Source organism: Ursus americanus, chromosome 4 (genome assembly GCF_024610735.1).
Source record: "Ursus americanus isolate L20-20 chromosome 4, mUrsAme1.1.p, whole genome shotgun sequence".
Classification (NCBI taxonomy): Eukaryota; Metazoa; Chordata; class Mammalia; order Carnivora; family Ursidae; genus Ursus; species Ursus americanus.
Window position 1 is genome coordinate 57,567,838 of NC_142130.1, and position 22,191 is coordinate 57,590,028.

The window sequence follows — 22,191 nt, forward strand, 5'->3', positions numbered from 1 at the left end:
ACTACAATCACACTTCATAAAATGCTGTTTATCACCAAGCTCTTAGAAGGGAATTGAAGTAGAAGAGAAGTCCTAAAGTATATAAAGTCCTGGTAAGACATTAAAACTCCTGAGAACAGCGGCATGGATGGACCCAAAACACTGGGACAGTCAAATTGCTTTAATAGCAGATCAAATCAGCTCAATATTTAATTGAAGTATTTGAGCTTTGGAGCATTCATATGGAAAGTGATGTAGAAATTACAGCAACTAAAAAAAAATGATAAAAAATAAAAAATAAATAAAGTAGTACAAGTCACTGTCCTAAAGGAAATTTGGAAAGGGCAATTAAAAAAAAAAAATCCTACCCTGCCCATAGAACCCATGGGCCTGAAAGATACATAACTTTGAATGCTTTTGCTGTCAATACTCAAGTTCTTTAACATCTGTGGCAGACCCTTGTGAGAGACCCTTTTTGTAGACTTGAGTTTTGGAATAGGCACATCCACGAAGTAGGGTTGTGTTAGAAACAGAACTTATGTTTGGGTGATTTACACTTTTGTAGCCATATTGATTGTTCAAATATTGAACTATTTCAGTATTAACTCCAAGCCATCTGGCCAGTCTCATAGAACTGCCCTTCTATCCAGCAATGAAAGAATTAATGCCAGGCACCTCTAGTCTCTCTATGGCTTGTCTCTCTTTGGTTTGGTCAGTTATTCCTCCTGTTTTAAAAATATTTTTATTATCTCCTGAATTCAATTTCCCTGAAAATCTGTGGAGGTAATTCTAGCAAACTATTCCAAGTTATCCTAATTTAGAGGGCTGGAAGTTGTAGTCTATGAACTATGGAATAAATGTAATTTGTTCAATTTTGAGTCAATTTTTTTGCCACAGAACATTATTTTGAGTTTGTAAGTGATGGCAAAGTTGGTGTAATAAATTCAGTTTTTATCTTTGAATGAAATAAATTGGTTGCTGCTTATTTCCTTTAATTTTAATGTTGCTATTATTGATGTTTTACTTTTATGATTAGTCACATTAAATGTCAATTCAAATTAGTAGAGAAGAAAACATAATTACTGTATTTAGCCTCATTTTTCCTCTGTCATCCTGGAATGCTATAATTTGAGTTAGAGCAAAATGTATTGAATACATAAAGTTTAACCTTTATTGGATTAATAGTTGTACATTGAGATTGATTTATGCTGGATTCTTATTGAAAAGTTATCAATAATAGCAAGGAAAATGTGTGCTTAAATTATGTTTGCACTTGAATTATTATAAAATATCTGGTTAAGTTGAAAGAGAATCATTGTAACTGTATATTAAGAATGATTCTTATTTAAATATAAATATCCATTTAATTGAAACTAATGACAAAAACTTTAATTCATTGAAATTAGTTTTATTCCAAGGCAAAAATACCTTACAATTACCTAGCAATTGCTTGTTCTAAGTGGTAGGACATCCACAAATAATAAATGAAATTAATAATGAAAAGGTAATAGTGAAAAAATACTGATTTGTTAAAGGAAGAAAAAATATATATACTAGTACCTCTGCAGATAGTTTAATAAAAACTGACTTTCCTAGGAGATAAATATGCCTATTCTTGCCTTTGATATATTTTATAGTTGGTTCACATCATTGTTCCCAGGTCTCATATTTTCGATTATGTTCATAATGCTGACCTTAAATGAATAATATGTTTTAACCACAGGAGAGGGTGAGAAAGTTATGATATTCTGAACTGAGAATATATTAGATTTTCTTTCAAAATTTCAGGCATGGAAAGATGTCAGAAGAGCAAACACTAGAGAGATCTTGCAATAAAAAAAATCACTAGAAAACTAATCTTTAATAAAATTCACTCAAGAACTATTCTTCAGGGCTCGTTTATTCAAATTCCGTAGAAAAAGAAGTGATGACTTGACTATAATAGTAGTTGTTTGACTATAATAGTAACCTTTGCTCAATGTAGATACAACCATAGAATGCACCATTGAATTTTATCTATTTTCCAGTATGGGCTACTAAAAATTTAAGTATGCACTGGAAGGGAGATAAAAAGAATGATCACTTTTCTAAAATTTGTTATATTCAGGGAAATGCTGCTAACTTTTTAACAAATCACTTTAAATTAGAATACGATAAAAATCATAGCTATTGGAAACACCACCTGTATTTCTGTTATGAAGTAATTCTATTGTGCATTCCTAGCATTTTGCTCTTGTAGTATTTATTTACATTAGAATGTCTTCAAGGGTTATATGCCTGCCCCCTAATAAAGATATGGTCTGTACAAATTCAGGTATGTCTTTCTTATCGTTTGAAACTCTTTTCAGCAAGCATTCTCTCTATTCCTAATCTTTTTTAACTGTGTCATGGACCTATTGAGAGCTGGAGATATTAAATGACTTCCATACATGTATTAATAAATTTGATCCTTGTTTTTCCTTTTTATAACTGAAAGCCCAGTTGTATATTTATCTAATTTTTCTTTTCTCTTGTCAACTTTATATTGACCAGGTATATAACACTGTAGAATATAGAAGTATTTTCACAGTTTTAATAATCACCTTTATACCAATTCAGAAGTAAATATTATTTTCTATGTTAAGCTATTTTTGCATAAGAGCTAATGATTTAAGGCAGATGTATATCTGTAATTTTTTTTATATATTATAGGAAAATAAGCCATTATTCCTGTAAAGTAAAACAACAAAACAACACCAGAATTAACACTAGACCTAGTAAATCATGCTAACTTCAAAACTTCTGTGACCAATGTACAATTGATTATATCTGCACCATTTAAAATGTAATAGCTACATATATGGGATAATTTTCTTTAGTGGTAATACAAATTAAGCACAATTAAAAATTAAATTTCTCAGTCATATTAGGCATCTTTCAAATGTTTAATAGTCACATCTGGCTTCTGGGTACCATATTGGGTAGTGCAGAGTTGGGACATTTCCATCATCTCAGAAAGTTCTATTGAAAAGCACTGCTCTAAATCATTGTTGTGTGAACTTTGGATGAAGTATCAAGTTTGGAATAGATAACTTTTTAAAAGAATGACAATATTAATATATAAAAATTATAATGTATTGTACTTTTAATATACTTTTACTTTTAGAATAATTTCAGATTTATAGAAAAGTTGCAAAGATAATAGAGAGAGCTCCCATATATGCCACACTCAATTTCCTGTACTATTAACATTTGTCACAATTAATGAACTAATATTTATACATTATTATTTAATAATATTTAAAGGACCAAAGTTCATCACTTTCACAGATTTCCTTAGTTTTACCTAGTGTTCTTTTTCTGTTCCAGGATCCCATCCAGGATCCTACATTACATTTAGTCTTAATGTATTTTTAGATTCCTGTGACTATAACTATTTCTCTTTGGTTTTCAATGACCCTGACAATTTTGAAGTGTAGTGGTCAGATATTTTGTAGAATGTCTCTCAACTAGCATTTATCTGATGTTTTTATCATGATTAGAGTATAGAACTATGGGTTTTTCAAAGAAAGACCACAGTCATAAAATGTTATTTTCATCATATCATATGAAGGTTATATTCAATTAAATTACCCAATATTGTTGATGTTAATTTTGATTGCCTGGCTAAGGTGGTGTGTGTCAAGTTTCTCTGCTGTAAAATTATGCTTTTCCCCCATTTCCATACTGTACTCTTTGGGAGGAAGTTACTAGGCATAGTCCACATATGGAGTGGGGAGTTATGTTCTACCTCCTTGAGAATAGAGTATTTATATAAGTAATTTGTAATCCTTTTGGAAAAAGATTTGTCCAGACTATCAAAATGAGTTAACTTTTTCTTAATGAAAGCAGAAATATCAACTTTGATTTTTATTGGCTATGCCCTTCTTGAGAAGAATTTAGGTGTAAGGCTCTGGGCATTTATAAGGGATAGGTCTGACTTAATGAATATCAAACACATTGAATATGGAAATACTTGCAGAAATCTTTTCCATTTTTCTTGGATCAAATTTCTACTGAGTCTTGTTTATTTATTAAATTATTTAACAAATCCTTATCAAGTCCCTAATATACACCAGAACTTCATCTGAGTTTTGGAAATTTATTATTTTTAAAAAAGACAATAATGACCGATCTCGTAGAACTTACGTAACAGTGGGGGGAGGGGTACTGACAATAAATAATTAAGTATACTATAATACATCAGATGGTGTTAAGTGTTAATGGAAAACACAAATCAGAAATAGAGAGAGAATTGGGGTTGCTATTTTTTAAACAGTTTGTATTGAAGTAACATTTGAGCAGAGAATGAAGGAGGAAGTGAAGGAGGAAGCCAGGGAATATCTGGAGAAAGCATTTCAAGCAGAGTGATCAGCAAGTACAATGACCTGGCATGTTCTATCATTAGGTGAAAGTATGGCTACAGCAGTATTAAACAAGCAAAGAAAATGAGGTTAAAGAGGTAGTGGGAGGGTGGTGGTGGCTAGATAGATCATCTGTTCCTTTAGGGAATTGTTGAATTTTGGATTTAAGTCTGACGGAGGTGGGAAACCACTGAATGGTCCTAAGCAGAGAAGAGATGTGACTGGCTTACATTGTAAGTGGGGGTGGTAATTAACTGTAGAGGGGACAGAGGTATCAGTTAGGAGGCTACTGCAACTACATAGGCTAGAATTTGATGGTGGCTTCGATCCAGGGTGAAAACCTTTGACCACAATGACTTACTTTGGTGGAAAAGTCCTAGTTTATTCTTGTTTTTTTCTGGTGAATAATTCCTAGTTTCTCATTCCTCAAAGTGTATCATTTGAGATAGTAACTTTATGGTGATCATACATATACTAGTGTGATAGTGTTGGAGGTGATAAGAACTGGTCATGATCTTTATATTTGGAAAACTCTGCTAAAAGGGTAGGTTAATGGCTTGGGTAAAAGCTGTGAGAAAAAGAAAAGGATCAAAAATTACTTCTGGAGTTTTGACCTGAGCAACTAAAAGTATAAACTTGCCATTTATTATGATGTGACAGTCATGTGAAGAGCAGGATGGGGTAAGAATTTTAGCCCTGGTGAATTTGAGATGTCCATAAGAGTGCTAGATAATTAGTTGCATATATTCCTTAAATTCAAGAGTGAAGGGTCTGACTGGAGATGAACATTTGTCAACATCATGTTGTGGAGAAGAGGAAAATCAATCTTGGAATTGATTTAACAGAGAAGTGAAGGAGAGTAACTGGAAATTCAGAATAAATAGTGCTTTCAGGGAATTTCACTTTTCAGGGATTTACCTCATAGGTTTTTTTTTTTTTTTAAGATTTTATTTATTTATTTGACAGAGAGACAGCCAGCGAGAGAGGGAACACAGCAGGGGAGTGGGAGAGGAAGAAGCAGGCTCCCAGCGGAGGAGCCCGATGTTGGACTCGATCCCGGAACACCAGGATCATGCCCTGAGCCGAAGGCAGACGCTTAAAGACTGCGCTACCCAGGCGCCCCTACCTCATAGGGTTTTTATGAGTATTAAATGTTTTCTGAAGACTTCCGGAGTATTAGAAGGTCATCTATGTAGATATGTGATATCACTAAATATTATGATTGAAGTAAGCAGAGTAACATGTAATTTGAAACTGGAATTCTGGGGAGGAGGGAAGAAGAATGATTTGGACACCATAATGATGTATAAAAATGACCATTCTTTAAAGATAATTTAACTTGAGAGGGTCCCTGTTGTTCATAAGATAGAGCCAGTTCTTGGTTAAAAGCAAGAAGGACAGTGAAGATAATATCAAATAAGTTGAAAACGGAAGTGATTCTGGTTATGAAGGACTGTTGAGTTACAAGAGGGAGAGTGACAAGGGTGAGAAGTTCGGGAGATGTGAGATTGGGAGTCAGGGCTGTGTGGACCAGGTCCCTTTGGCGGCCAATGACTAGACTAATTTGCATGAAGAGGAAAGTTCCCATGAGCCCAAAATGAGACGTGGATATGAGGCTGCAAGAGTGGTTGTTGGTTGGGGCAGGAAAGAGAAGTTCACCAGGTAAAAGCAGATCTCTTATGCTTGTCTTCACTTCCACTGCTGCAGGAATGCAGCCAAGCAACTGTTGTCTTACTCAAAATAAATGAAATCCAGGCACTCTGACTTCCGTTTTGCTTATGGGGATATGGAAGTCAGAGTAGGTATAGTGCCTTCGAACTGGTTTCTTCTTCATGTAGGAGCACACAGAATTGTGGAGTTGACTCTATTAATGCCAATATAAGAACAAGGCCAGTCACATACATAGGAAGTCACAGGACCACATGTTTGCTGTATGGAAAATATCAGCATTCAGTAAGCCAACTGCTTCATCAAATGTTTCCAAATTTCTATTACATGGAATTGTATTTCCCAGACCTTGTGAGTAATGAGGATATTATGATGGTAGAGGTGTCTTAGTCTCACAAGAAAATCGGTAGAGTGGAAGGAAATCCATATTTTCCAGAGTCTGTACTTGGCAGGTAGTATTTGTCAGGTTTTGGATATATATATACCAAGAGAGAAGATGAAGGAGGGCTTTGATCTGTAGCGATGTGGCAACTAATGAACTGTACCGGTATGAAAGAGAAATAGTTTTAGTAATTGCTATAAGTTGGAAATACTGGAAAGAAAGAAAGAAAGATTTGAAAAAAAAAAAAAGATTTTTAAGAACATTTGATATGTAATGAGCCTTATAAACTCTACTCTTTCAGTGAAAACCATAGTAAAAATCTATATTATTTAAAACTTTCAGATTTTGCTTTTAAATGATGGCACCCAGCTCTATGAATGATACTGAGTAACACATATATATAATATCTACTTCAAGGGAGAAATTCCTTTTTCTCTTTTTCATCTTTCCATGGAAACTATGTGCCTATCAGAGTTAGCACACAGAATTCCATTAATATTTTCAAATGAAAAGATAAATGGTTAAATGGTTTCCTCCTGTCATCTAGCTTCCATTTAAAATACATGCTCTCTAAACAGAAATCACTATTTATAATAGAACTTTAGGGTTTTTACTCAAACTTAAAATAGGAAACTACATTTACAAGAAAAGTGGAACACTTAGATAAACATTAGGGTCATATAATAGTGTCAAAATTTCACTGAGAAGAGATGAATACTTTAGAAATTTCAAGTGAGCTAACGATTCTATCTCACTGTCTTACATTTTACTTATATAAAAATACTAATTAATAATAAGGTATTCAATTCAAAGACATCTTGGCAAGAGCATTTGCATGAGTTAAAGAAAGCCAGGTTCTAAAGTCTTTATGACACTTATTGCATCCATGGATTTGGGGCTATTATTGATGAAGTTGAGATTTATTATAGCACAATGTAATTGTGGTATTTTTGCAGGATGCTTGATAATCCAGATATGCTGTGTCAAGGATAAAGCTGTAATGGGCTCCTTCTTGCTCACCATAAACCAGAGACTTAAAAATCTTTGCATAACAATTTGATCTGAAATACCGAGTAGTTATTCTTTTGAAGAGACACACTAAATTATCAATGCTTTGTGTGTGTGTGTGTGTGTGTGTGTTTAATCTTTTGGAAACAACATAAAACCAGAGCATCATTCAATGTTTCACTTTTTATGATATTTATTAGACGTTCTCAATTAAAGTGAATACACAGTGATTCAATAGAGTTGACAAAAGAATGCCCTTTGAAGCATTAATTTCCAGGCAGTGCATTCAGTAAGTAGTGTCTATATGTGAACGCTAATAAAGAAGTGTAAATTACATTTGCATCTCTTAATTGGTGCTGGTAGGAAGAGAAATAGAAGCTTAAAATATCTAAATAGCTTAATAAGGCATTAAAGCAGAAATTTTACAAAATTTTAAAGTCCTAGGAATCAGCCCAGATTTCTTTATAAGTTAAATTAAAAGTAAAAAGGATTTACATTGGATAAGCTAATAAGCGAATAATAAGGAGATTATTCTCTGCTAAATATATATGTTTGGCTGCTGTTTATCACTGAAGATGTGTCAGCTTATTAATGTCTTGCTTTCTTACTGCTTTCACTACATTTTTCTAAGTGAGTATTTAGCTTTGGAGTAAAGAATTCCTTGTCAGAGACTAATGTAAATAAAACTACAGATTCACATTTAAGTAATTATTAGATATACTTTTAAAACTTTTGAATAATGAAATCCTCCACATGTAAATATAATAATTCTTGGAACTACAAACCTTAACCTAGACATTTCAAAAGGTTGTGTCATTTCTTCAAAAAGAAAAATAATTAAAGCAATAAATATCGGAGTCATGGAGAGGACTGTGTATCATTTATACTTCCTTTTTGTGCTTATATTTGTTTTTCGGATTTTTAAAACTTTTCAGGACTTATTTTAATACAAAAGGAAGACTTAGTTTGCAAACAAAAACTTGTTATTCAAGAAAGAAAACAAATGTTCATTTTGACGTCCAACTAAAATTTTGAGTTTACTTTTCCACTGGTGACATTAGTGTTGCCAATTTTTTTTTTCAACAGAGCATAACAAAATCTATTTAATTTCTTTTTTATTCTCCTAGAATTCTTCTCCAGATAAAAATGGGTAGTTTTGGCTACTGATCTTGGAAACAATGCATGCTTTGAAAAAGCCTTCAGGGCTGGATCTGGGCTCTGTTGCTACGGTGATTTTACAGCCAGCATTAAGTACTGTTGTATTCTTCAGCAGTGTTTTGTTGTATAGTCTTAGAAAAGCCCTAAACATACATGTCACTCATATGTGAAAGGCAAATAACTTGGGTTCAGTGTAGTGGGATTTATAAGACTGCCTACTACACCAGAGATAATGGATGCACTTAGCAAGTAGTTTTAATTCTTCTAAGAGAGATGTTTTTTATTTAAAAGAAAGAATATATTGCCCTTTGCATATATATAACACAGGGGGAAAAAGATTCTGAATGCTTGACGGAAACTTGGAAAATACTCAGTAAAATTTCTTTTTATAAGTGAGGAAATTGAGTCATAGATACTTAAATGAATAGTTTGAACTCAAACAAATATATTAATTAAAATTATCTGAGTTACAGCAATAATAATTCAGACCAACCTAAGCATAAAGAAGCAATATATTAGAAGGATACTAGAGAGTCACAGAAATAAAGAATGCATTGAAAAATGAAGGCAGCATGAAAGACCTTTCTGGATTGCTAAGAATTAATCTGACATATTTCTAAAGAAATCCTAGTTTCCTTCTCTTCCCCAATAATTTTAGGATCAAAATTCAAATGCTACAAAGGTAATAGCAGTAACAGAAGTTAAAGATTCGTTTTATCTTTATGATTATCTTTATGATACTGGTTTTTTCTATCTTTTAGTGTAGTTTATTAGTCTGTTTACCGAAATCAGGAAAGCCAACACTGGAGTTCAGTCCGGGCTTGAGGCTCAGGATGAGCTGGTGTTTCAGAGTTGAAAGCTGAGGTCTCAGTTCAAAGGCAGTCAGGAGGAATTCTCTCTTACTTGGGGGAGGGGTAGCTTTTTTGGTCTATTCAGTCCTTTAGATGATTGGTGAAAGCTACCCACATTAGGGAGGACAGTCTGCTTTACTCAGTTTACTGATTTAAGTATTAATCTCATTCCAAAACACACTCACAGACACCTCCAGAATAATATGTGATAAAATGTCTGGGAACTCTGTGGTATAATCAAATTGATACAAAAAATTATCCACCACAAATGCCTTTTTTCTGTTATTACCATTGATTAAACTAGATACATAAAAATACCTGTAATTTACTTGTCTTTTAAAATAGTAAATCAATGTTTTGAATAAGTTAGGGTTTATCCATTTTTTAAACTTTCAATATTACCTCTGTAATATATTATGTAATCGTGGTATTATCTTTGTGAAGAGATTCCTTATGTGTGTTCCATTTTTCATATATATTTTCTTGTTTCTTTAGGTTTTCCTTCTTGACTAAGAATCATTTGCTTTTGTTGATAGGGTTGAGATACATTTCTAGGCTCAAAATGGAACTGCTCCTGCCCAGAGTGCTGGTCTCATCAGCAAATCAAAACTTAGTTAACTTTCTTGTCCCTATAAATGCTCTGCTTTACCAGAAACACAGTATTTCCGTCCATCCAGTCCCCAAACACAAGCCAGCTCTGGATTTTTTCACTCCAAAGAGGATTGACTATGCAGCTCCTCCAGTTAGATATTTTCTGTCTTCTTCTTGTTCCTTATTCTTCATCCTATAAAGCTTCCTGCCTTCTGCCCCATTTTGCAGTTCTCTGAAAGGAGACTGTCCACTTCCTGAATGTTAAATAAAGTTTGTTTATATCATCTAAATTGTCTCTAATTATTTTTTAACAGTTTTTGGTGATAAGGAATTGGATCTGAAACTGGCCTCTAACAGCCTACAGGACAACTGGATACACAGGTGTCGTGCCTAGTGAACCTTTTAAGTTTGATTTCCCTGTCATCATTACTGAAGGCTGTGGGTAAGGCACTCTCAGATTTGAGCTCTGCTTCCTTGCTTGCAGTTCTAATACAAACAAACTTTATTTGAAACATTTATATATATACATATATCGTTCCTAGAAAGATTACTAGAAAGACTCTGGGACCCTAAAAAGGCTCTGTAGTTTAATAACTCTCAGAAAGGTTCTGGTCATCCTGAAAAGGTCCTGGGGATAATTATATTGGGAGTCTGTGCTGGGAGGCAGCCATTAGGGGACTCAAGAAGGAAATCCAACGTCTGTAATGGGTGTCAGTTGTTAGGTGACTCACAAAGCCTCGAGGTAAGGCTACATCATAAATCACTGGGGGACTTGGGGAAATAAGACAAGAAATCAGAATGTTTTGACCATCATAATCAAAATTTAACCAGGTACAAGTCAGACTTTAAAAGCTGTCAGGGCGTCTGCCGCTACAAATCTATAAATAAATCTTGTGATAGGAATAGCAGATCTTTTTCTAATGTGTACCTTGGAAGCCAAAGCTGCAAAATTGTTGGGTATGGGTGAGCACTTACAAGCTGTTAGAGGGCTCACCACCTACCTCTTAGATTCCTGTGCTAGGATAAGTTGGTTATGGAACAAGTTAGACTGACATTTAGTCACCCACCAAACTCAAGAAAATTTCCATGCAAAGAGGTCTCACTGTACTACAAAACACCACAAAATCCCCAAGCCAGGGACCCATCTCCCTTAGGTATGAATTTGGCTTCCAGAGATCCAAGGCTTAGCTAATGAAATGGGATTTTCAAGTTTCAAAGCATTAAGTGCTCTACATTCTGGCACAGCTGCTTATTTTATGTCTAAGGACTGTGGCCCTGAAAGCTGTAGATATCTACAAAAATGCAAAATCTTTCTAAGACAATCTAGAATTACAATGGTCATTACAGGGAACCTTCCAATTAGGTAGGATTGTTTATGTAAGAAGAGCACTTGAAAGCAAGGTTTCTCAAATCAATCAACAGAGTAGGAAACCTATTTTAATTGGCATGCAGAAACATCCAAGAGGCTTCAATATTCAAAAATAGCTTCATTAAAAAATTCATTGTAAAAGGCTAACAAAAAATTAAAGACGCAGGAGGTACCCTAAAACAAAAGACTATATAAAAGTGATGTGACTCACACTACTCCCCTCTATCCTACTTTACTTGAGCACTCATTTTACTGATTCTCTGTCTGAATTGTCTTTCTAATCTGAAGAGACTATAAAACAGTAAACAAAAGTCCACTGAGTTAGTGGTATCACAGCTGCAACAACTCCGAGACCAGAAACCTAAAACATTTGGACCTCTCCTGTCACATACTCCTAGGAGTCCATAATCAAAACACCAGCCCAGAAATTGGTGTCTCATTTGCAATCAACTAGGACGCTAGGAAAATGAACATATATTGTCCTTTGCATATATATAATAGAGAGGAGAAAAAAAGGTTCTGAGTGCTTGAGGGAAACTTGGAAAATATTCAGCAATATCTTCTTATAGGTAAGGAAATTGAGCAATAGGCACTTAAATGAATAGTTTGAACTCAAATAAGTGTATTAATTAAAATTCTCTGAGTTACAGAAATGATAACAATTCAGGCCAACTTAAATACAAATAAGCAATATATTAGAGGGATACCAGATACTCACAGAAATAAACGATGCATTGAAAAATGAAGGCAGCATGAAAGACCTTTCTGGATTGCTGAGAATTAACCTGACATATTTCTAAAAAAAATCATAGTTTCCCCCCCAATAATTTCAGTATCAAAATTCAAATTCTACAAAGATAATAGAAGGGACAGTAGTTAAAGATTCATTTTGCAGACATGTTATTTTATTTATGATATTGAATCTTCCTATATGTGATTGTCCTTGATCATTTTGTCAAATCTTTCTACACCAACTCAGATGCCCTCATATCTACCCTCAAAGGTGATCCTCATATGAGCCCCTCCTAGGGTTGGTAGGAACTCTGAGAGATTCACTGGTGAACTGCTACCAGTTACTTCCTTACAGCCAGGGAGAAAACTAAAATTAAAATTAATGGAAAATTTTGCAAATTCTGGTAAATATCTGGGCTGTATTGTCTACTTTAAACCCACATGCTCAGGTGCCTGCAGCTGAAATCTTGAGAAAGCTAGCAGAAGCCAGGGAAAGGTCAGAATTTCTACCAGAGTTAGTTCTTTCAGATCTCTGAAGTGCCAGGTCAAGAAAGGAAAGTAAAATTTCAAATCCTTTCCTTTCCAAACCTAGACTCTTTTAAATTTGGTCTTGGGATTGATCCTTTCTCTCTCAGGGGCAGCTATTCCCTTCTTATTTGTTTCATTTAACGTACTGAGAACTTGGCTTAGTTTTCTGCCTGTCTGGGTCATGCACATCATCCATTCCTGTGTGCACAGGCAGGTCCACTCTTAGGTTGGGGACCCCCAAAATATGGCTGGACAGAAATGTGGGTTGCAGTTCATTTGCGGCTAGGGTCCTACCAACTGTTGCCAGCTCTCTGGCAGATTTTCTAAGTCTTTCTTTCTTTCAGCTATTTTTGGGAGTAGCTCTGGATCTTGGGAAGGTAATATCTTTTGTTGTTGTTCAATACCGACAGGAATATTTGCTTTGGGTCCTGGCTGAAACGTGACAAGATATTTGAAAAGACTTTTTTTTTTTTTTTTTAAGTAATGCTATAGTCAGAAGTTGGCCAAATTGGAAGCTGAATAAAGTTGAATAAAGCCTGATAGGAATTTTTTTTTTTTTTTTTGGACATCTCCCCTAAGCTAAAATGAAACTATGCACTCAGAGGGAAGGAAAAACGTTCCAAAGATAAACAGCTCTAAATCTAGAACATAGAAATCTCTTGATTTCTATCTCAGTTAAAGATCTTTTTCCTGATATAAAGAAGCAAATTGAAGATAATGTAGTCAGATGGGTGGGTCAGCAAACTTGATATCATTCAGATTGGAACCCAATTCTTGGAGGAATTAAAAACAACTGTCCTATAAATTGAGGACAGCTTGTGTAACTTTTCTTACACATTGAATCCTCACAAGAATAGAAAAAGCCCGTCTATGCTTTTGACCAATCACAAAGCCTCCTTTCGTAGGCATATATATCTGTCATATTTATTTGGATAATGAATAATGACAATATTAAGTACATTCCCACTTTTATAATAAAGAAAAGTTTACTCAATTTAACATGCATTTACATATTGTGTGACTAAGATTTGAATGTCATATCTGTGCTTTCAAAAATTAAGCTTTACACAATCATGCTCTGACTGGCTGGAAAGATAAGGTTCCTATATATCCAGGTTCATAAACAGGCTTGTTAAATACTTGTTGGAGATATTCCAGACTGGATGTAAATTTTTTTTTTTTAAAGATTTTATTTATTTATTTGACGGAGAGAGAGACAGCCAGTGAGAGAAGGAGCACAGGCAGGGGGAGTGGGGAGGAAGAAGCAGGCTCCCAGCAGAGGAGCCTGACGTGGGGCTTGATCCCAGGACCCTGGAATCACGCCCTGAGCTGAAGGCAGACGCTTAACAACTGAGCCACCCAGGCGCCCCTGGATGGAAGCTTTGAATTAGGAATTATGTTAGAAGTTTCAGATGTTCCTGGGGTGCCTGGGTGACTCAGTCAGTTAAGTATCCCACTCCTGATTTGGGCTCAGGTCATGATCTCAGGATCATGAAATCAAGCTAGCATTGGGCTCCATGCTCAGCATGGAGTCTGCTTAAGATTTTCTCTCTCCCTCTCTCTTTGTCCCTCTTCCCCCATGCTTGCATGTGCACACTTGCACATGCACTCTCTTTCTCTAGATAAATAAAATCTTAAAAAAAAAAGAAGTTTTAGAGGTTCCTTCTATACCTCAGAAATGATGATTTTATTTATACTTTGATTCCTATATTCGTAAGTTCAGATGTATATAAATCACTATTTTCCATCTCACAAAGATGAGCTAAATTCCAGGTTAAAGTCTATAATATCCATCTATCAATAAAATCATCCATAGAATTTAAGTTTTCAAAAATATTTTGGGGGATGCCTGGGTGGCTCAGTTGTTAAGTGTCTGCCTTTAACTCAGGGCGTGATCCCGGAGTTCTGGGATTGAGCCCCACATTGGGTGCCTACACCGGGAGCCTGCTTCTTCCTCTCCCACTCCCCCTTCTGTGTTCCCTCTCTCGCTGGCTGTCTTTCTCTCTGTCAAATAAATAAATAAAATCTTTAAAAAAAATATTTTGAAACCATTCAACACACACACACAATTATTAGTTAGGTTTGCCTGATGCTTAAAATGTCATTGAGCTCCTCATAATATCATTGGTAATGTCTTATTCTTAGATATGAAACATGTTTTTATGATTTTAATGTGCTGCATGGTTTGTTATACTCCCTGAAAACATGAAGTGGCATGTTGCTAACTTTATACTTGAGAGGAAAACATCTATTGCATATGGGAGTAGAATTCTAGTTGAACAGATGGCTGTTACAGGTGAAGACTAAATAATGAAAAACTATTTTCCATGTTATTGAAGGGATTTGGCTACAATATGTGATTAAACTCCTTCCAGGAAGCAGAAAATACTTAGAAGTATATACCTTTTAAAGTTTGTAGAAGCAGCTTTATACATGAAAAAAATATTAATTTCATCACTTACTCATTCAGTTGGTTACTGGCAAAATTCTGTAGTTAATTAACATAGCTTAAATGAAGTATTCATCTCTCAGAAATCATTATATTACAAATTAAATTTTAGTACAATTCAATTTGTGTAAGTGCCATTGCAGACTGAAGTCTTATTGGCTAAAGGATCATTGTCATCTCAATTATTTTTTTCCCTTTGGTGATGTGAATCAGCCTCTTTTTATGATGCTATAGACAAGACAAAGATCAAAGAATGATTAATTTTTCTGCATTTTTGGGTAGTTCATTTTTAATAAATTTGATCTTAGGTGTAATCTTACACTGATGTTTGGGTAGTTACGAATATGTAATGATCATAGGACTCTTTTATGGTGAATCTGATTTACACATAAAGAGAACATATATCAGAATTTACACCTTAAACCCGAGGAAGATTTATAAATATATGTTGCATTGAACAAAGGTCATATGGATACATTTAAGTTACTTATTCTTACTCTTTTATGGTCAAATTCTGAATTATGATCATTTTGAAATTGTGTTCTGTGAGTAGAACAGATGTGTAAGACTTAGCCGGAAATGAAATGTCCATAAAAGTAATCTCAGTTGTCAAGTGACTGTTTGCTTACTTGAGGAGCAGTAGACTTAAATACCACTTGAAATATTGAAGAAGCACCTTAAGTGCATGTTCTTAAAGTGTGCATATAAAGTCAGGTGATTTACTAAGAGTGGTTATATTCTTTCACAAGTAGTGGTCATTACTGACCTAAGAATGAAGGAATTTGTGAAATAGATGTGGACACAAATTATAATCTCTCAGAGTTGAGTCTGCTCTTACTAAAAAAAAAAAAAAAAAAAAAAAAAGATTTTTAAAAACTTGACCAAATAGGAAGTAAAACTTAAACATCATTGGAAAGTTCTCTTTATTAAACATTCTGTTCTGTGCTCTTTTGAAAACTTGATTAAACACAACTGATACTGGCTTTAATATTTAAGAATTTTCTCAATTATCATATTTTCAATTAAATTATTTTGTTAGGACAAAATAACTACAATTTAAAAAAATATCCAATGAATTTTACTTAAAGAATCCAGGCAATAATTTAGTGATCAAGTCTGCTGAGATTCCTACACTTATTTAACTCTTTAAGGTATGTAAGGAATGTAAAGGACAGGAAAACCATTTTCTGGGTACTTTTCCTGAGTATTAGGTAGTTTGCATATCATTTAACTTATCTTCCAAACACCATATGAAGAAAACAAAGGTCCTATGTAATAGCCGGTGTTCAAACTCGGGAGTCTGACTCCAGAGCCTTTATTTAAAAATCCATATTTTGTAAAAGTAAGACAGACTAGGGAAGCAATTTTTGCCATAAAACTATAAGGAATGAATTGAGGTTTCTAGAAAAAAAAAAAAGAAAACTAAAATATCTCAGTAAAGTCAAACAGACATTTAAAGATTTACTTAAGACAGAGAAGATAAATAAGGAAGGTAAACTCTACTTTCTGTTTGGAATATGTGTTATCATATTAGCAGATGAAAAGAGAAAGTACATTTAGTTAATAATTGGTTTGCTCCTAGATTTTGTATAGAAAACTATGATTAATAATTACGTATACTTAAGTGAGGAAAAGATAAAATAATCCTGTTTGCATTCCCCAGTCTTCCTACCCAGTTTTCACTCACACCCTTCAGGCAATCAGTTTAATTTCTTCCTGTCATCTTTTTTTCATTAGTGAGCAGATAGACATATATTTTATTACTTCCTTTTTTTCTTACATGAAAGCTAGCCCATTACACACATGAATTTGTATTTTGCTTCTCTATTTAACAATATATCTATCTTGGACCCCACTCCACATTTGTATGTAGAGATAGTCTTCATCCTTTTTACAGGTGTGTAATACTCTATTGTGTGTGTTCCATAGTTTATTTAACCATTTTTCTGGGTATGGGCATTTTTATTTTTTTCAAAATTTTTAAATTATAAATAATGCTGCAATGAATAGCCTTGTATATACGCATTTTTCTCTTGAAGGTTGTATAAACAGAGTAAATCCTTAGAAATGAGAATTCTGGATCAAAAAATACACATAAGTGTTTATATAATTGTGTTAGTTTATTGGAAATTTCTTTCCAGAGGGTTCTAGAATTACCTTCCTAACTGCAAGGTATGAGAGTGTCAGGTTTCCCATAGCCTTGTCAACAGAACAGGATGTCATTCTTAATTTTCATCAACCTGATAAATGAGAAATGCTGTCTTGTTGATGTTTTCATTTATATTTCTCTGTGAGTGATAATAAATATCTTTACACATGTTTAGGGCTATTTTTATACATTTATTTATTTATTTAAAGATTTTATTTATTTATTTGACACAGAGAGAGTGAGCACAAGCAGGAGGAGTGACAGGCAGAGGGAGAGGGAGAAGCAGGCTCCCTGAACCTGATGCAGGGCTTGAACCCAGGACTCCAGAATCATGACTTGAGCTGAAGGTGCATGCTTGACCAACTGAGCCACCCAGGAGCCCCTATTTTTATACCTTTAATACAAATTGTTTTTATATCTGCCTCCAAATTTTCTATTGGGTATTTGATCGAGTGTTCTCAACTTTTAAGAGTTCTTTACATATTAGGACTATTAACCCTTCATCTGTGGTATGTATTTATTGCACGCTTGCAATATATAATTTCAAGTTTGTCAGTTGTCTTTTGACTTTGTTTATGGTGGGTTTTCTTGTTTTGTTTTGTTGTAGTAAAATTTGCTGCCATTTCTAGGTCTCTGACTTTTGACTTATGGTTAGAAAGTCTTTTCCTGACGCTGAAATTAAAGATGAATTCATATAGGTTTTCTACTAGTACTGTACGCTCCTTTTTTTTTTTTATGTTTAAATTGACGATCCATTTGGAATTAAGTTCTTGAGTATGGTGGTGAAGTATGGATCTAATTTTATCTTTTTTCAAATGGCTAACCAGTTGTCCCTGTACCATTTATTAAAATGTCCTTCTTTGAGTTATTAATTTGAAATGCCACCTTTAGCATAAGATATCTAATAAATTTCTATATATACTTGTATCTTTTTCTGGACCTTTACTCTATTCCAACAATCTGCTTGTCTGTTCATGTGCCAGTGCTATACAGTTTTAGTTAATAGAGCATGCAACATATTTTGTGTATTGATCCAGTTTGTTGCATGTATCAATAGTCTGTTCTTTTATATTCCTGATAATATTCCACTGTATGAATACATCATAGTTGTTTAGCCATTTTAGCTATGTTAACCATTTTTCTGTTGATGGACACCTAGAATGTTTCCAGTGTTTTGTTATTTTGAATAAAGTTGCGAGGAACAACCCTGTAAAAATCTTTTGGGATTATGTGTTTCACATTCTTTGAGTAAATACCTAGGACTGGAATTTCTGTAACATAAGATAACGGCTTTTTGTTAGTGTGATTGTTTTGCTTTAGTTAGGGTTTTGAAAAAAAAAAACTTAAAAAGAAACTGCCAGACTTGCTCTAAATGTGGTTTGACATTTTCCAACTCTAACAATGATATAGGAGAGTTCTGATTGCTCCACATCCTTGCCAATATTTAGTGATGCTAGTCTGCTTTTATTTTTTGACTGTCTGATCGGTGTGCAGTGAGATCTCATTGTGGGTTTATTTTTTATTTCTCTCATAACAAATGCGGTAGAGCATTTTTCAGATATTTATTGACGATGTGTATGTTCTTCCTTCTGAGGTATTTATCACAATAATTTTTTCTTTTTTAAAAAATTTTGAGGTGTATAGACCTTTTTATATATCCTAGATACCAACCTTTTATCAACTGTGTATTTTGTGAACATTTTCCCCAGTCTTTGGATTATCTTTCATTTTCTTAATGTTATCTTTTAATGTTATCACTTTGAGTTCTCTCTCATAGACTTTTGCCTATTCTCAATAGCTAAGACATTCTCATTCACTTTTTTTTTTTTAAGATTTTATTTATTTGACAGAGAGAGAGAGAGTGCAAGCAGAGAGAGCAGCAGGCAGAGGGAGAGGGAGAAGCCGGCTCCCTGCTGAGCAGGGAGCTTGATGTGAGTCTTGATCACAGAACCCTGGGATCATGACCTGAACTGAAGACAGACACTTAACCAACTGAGCCACCAGGTGCTTCTCTCATACACTTTCTTCTAAAAGCTTTACAGATTTGGGGTGCCTGGGTGGCTCAGTTGGTTAGGCATCCAACTCTTGATTTTGGCACAGTTCATGATTTCAGGGCTGTCAGATGGAGCCCTGCATCAGGTTCCACACTCTCTCTCTCTCTCTCTAAATAAATAAATAAATAAATAGATGCTTTATAGACTTAACTTTCAGATTTATGACCCATTTCATATTGTTGCTTATGGCCTTAGTTATGAGTCAAGGTTCATTTTTATTTTACATATATTCTATAGTTGCAGCACTACTTGTTGTAAACTCTTTTCTTTCAATAATTGTATTGTGTGGCATCTTTGCTAAAAAAACAAATACCTGGGGAGATGGGGAGATGTTCATCAAAGATACAAGCTCCAGCTTTAAAATAAGTACGTTTTAGGGAACTAATGTACAACAGGTCATTATAGTTAATAATTCTGAGTTATATACTTGGAAGTAGCTACTAGGGTAGATCTTAAGTGTTCTCATCAAACACACACACAAAAGAAATGGTAATTACGTGACCAAATGGAGTCGTTAGCAACACTGTGGCGGCAATCATTTTGAAGCATATGCATATCAAGCCAACAAGCTGTAAACCTTAAAACTTACATAGTGTTGTATGTCGGTTATATCTCAATAAAGCTGAAAAAACCCCCAAATGACTATAAAAATGTGGATATAGTTCTGGTCTCCCTATTCTTTTCTAGTGACCTAGTTGTCAATTTTTATGCTGGGGCCACATTGTCTCTATTACTCTAGCTTTACAACAGTCTTAAAGCCAGGTAGTATAAGTCCTCTAACTTCATCCTTTTTTTAAAAAGGATTGTTTTAATATTCCTTTTTATGCTTGCAAATTTGGAGGATCAGTTCATTGAATTCTTGGGGAAAAATCTGTTGAGATGTTTGGGATAGTGTTACATCTATAGATCAATTTGGAATTTGTATCTGAAGTATATTGTGCCTACTGGCCTTTGAGCACGGCACACCTCTCCATTTGTTTGTTGTCATTAATTTCTCTTAGGAATGTCTTGTTTTTTTCAGTGTAGAGATCTCAGATATGGTTGATTAAATATATTGCTAAGTATTTTATGTTTTTGGGGGGTACTACTTGTAAATGGAAATTTAAAAATCATCTATTTTCCAATTGTTAGATACTGAAAGTAAGTACAAAGTTTTTATTTTTGTGTGGATCATGTATCCCATGACAATGTTCAATTCACTTATTTATTTTAGCAGCAGTTTTATTAATTTTCAAGATTTACCTCATAAACAATTGCTAACCGTAGAAGGGAGAGTTCTGTTTTCTTTCTTTTTTAAGATTGCCTTTTACTTCTTTTTCTTGCTTAATTGCAATGCCTAAGGACTCCAATACAAGGCTGAACAAAAGTGCTGAGAACAGACATCCTTGCTTTGTTTTTGGTTATGGGAGGAGAATTATTCAACATTTAACTTTTAATTGTGATATTGTCTGTAAGTTTTACATGAATGGTTATTTATCAAAGGAAGGAAGCTTTATCTGTTCTTAAGAGTGAATTTTTCTCATGCATAGATAATGCATTTTGACAAATTCTTTTTCTTAATTTACTTCAATGGCCATATGACTTTTCCCTTTTACTCTCTTAATGGTATGCCTCACGAGCACAGATTTTCAAATGTTAAAGCAGACTTGGCTTCATGGTTTGTTATCTTTTTTATTTTTTACTGTTTTTTTTTTGGTTATTATTTTGTTAAGTAGTTCTGCATCAACATTCATGAGGGATATCAGCCTGCAATTGAAAAAAAATTAATGTCTGTTAACATTTTGGTATTAGGTAATATTGATCTCACGTAATAAGTTTGGTGGTGTTTCCGTATCTTCTATTTTCTGGAGTCTGTTCTATTAGTGAAATTTGTTTAAGACATGCTGGTTAGAATTCATCAGTGAAATCATGTGGACCTGGAGTTTTCTTTATATGATCATGTTTGATAGCAAGTACATTTTCTTAAATAGTAACTTGGGTACTCTGATTTTCTATTTCCTCATATAACAATGTTTATAAATTGCATTGGGAAAAAATTTCCATTTCATTTAATATCAAAATGTTTTTGGAATAGAGATTTTCCTAATATTTATCTACTAGCTTTTTAATGTCTACAGGAGATATAATGATAGCCCTGATTTCATTCTGGGTATTACTAATTTTAGTTATTGCTCTTATTCTCTTGATCATTAGAGCTAAGTGATTATTAATTTTGTTTATATATTTAAAAGAGAAAATTTGGCTTTGTTAATATTATTTGGATATAATTTTATTAATCTTCTTAAGGAAAGACTTAAGGTATTTGATTTTAAACCTTTCTTTTCTAATACAATCATTTTAAAACTATTGATTTGTGAATACCTCAGCAATATGATTGACTCCCAGTCATATTACTTAAAGAAGGGCTTGCTTTACACAACGCTATTAACATTTTGAGCAGAATGTTGTGTGTATGTATGGTGGAATGTTTAGCAGCATTCCTGACCTATACTTAGTATATGTTAGTAGTTCCCCAACTAGTGGTGACAATGGAAAGTGTTTCCAAACATGGCCAACTGTCCCCTGGGAGGCAGATTCACCTGTAGTTGAGCATCACCTCTTTAAAGTATTTTTCACGCAAGCAGAGATTCCCATCAATATTTATGGTATTACTTTTAGTGTGAACTGACTACCAACAACATCCTGACATTTGTGCAAAGACCCCACAGTAGCTAATGTCTTAGTTTTACATTCTTTCTGACTCAAACTTGAGACAAAGATTTGAGTGCAAGTGGTTTATTTGCAAGATGCTCAAAGGAAATACTGATACTGGAATGACAGACTGAGAAAAAAGAAGGGGAGAGCATGTTGGTTAGATTAATGAGCAGATTCTGATTACGGACAATTTTGAT

The 22,191-nt window shown here is 34.0% G+C and overlaps 1 long non-coding RNA gene across 1 annotated transcript in view; it reads left to right on the forward strand.

The window, feature by feature from the left end:
- The window catches only part of LOC123784131 (uncharacterized), a 32,890-nt gene extending 14,428 nt beyond the window's left edge, over positions 1 to 18,462 (forward strand). Inside the window, exons 2-3 of the long non-coding RNA XR_015724228.1 lie at positions 10,334 to 10,461; positions 17,480 to 18,462. This is a non-coding gene — a long non-coding RNA (uncharacterized LOC123784131). The remainder of the gene's footprint in view (positions 1 to 10,333; positions 10,462 to 17,479) is intronic.
- The last annotated feature ends 3,729 nt before the right edge of the window (positions 18,463 to 22,191 follow it).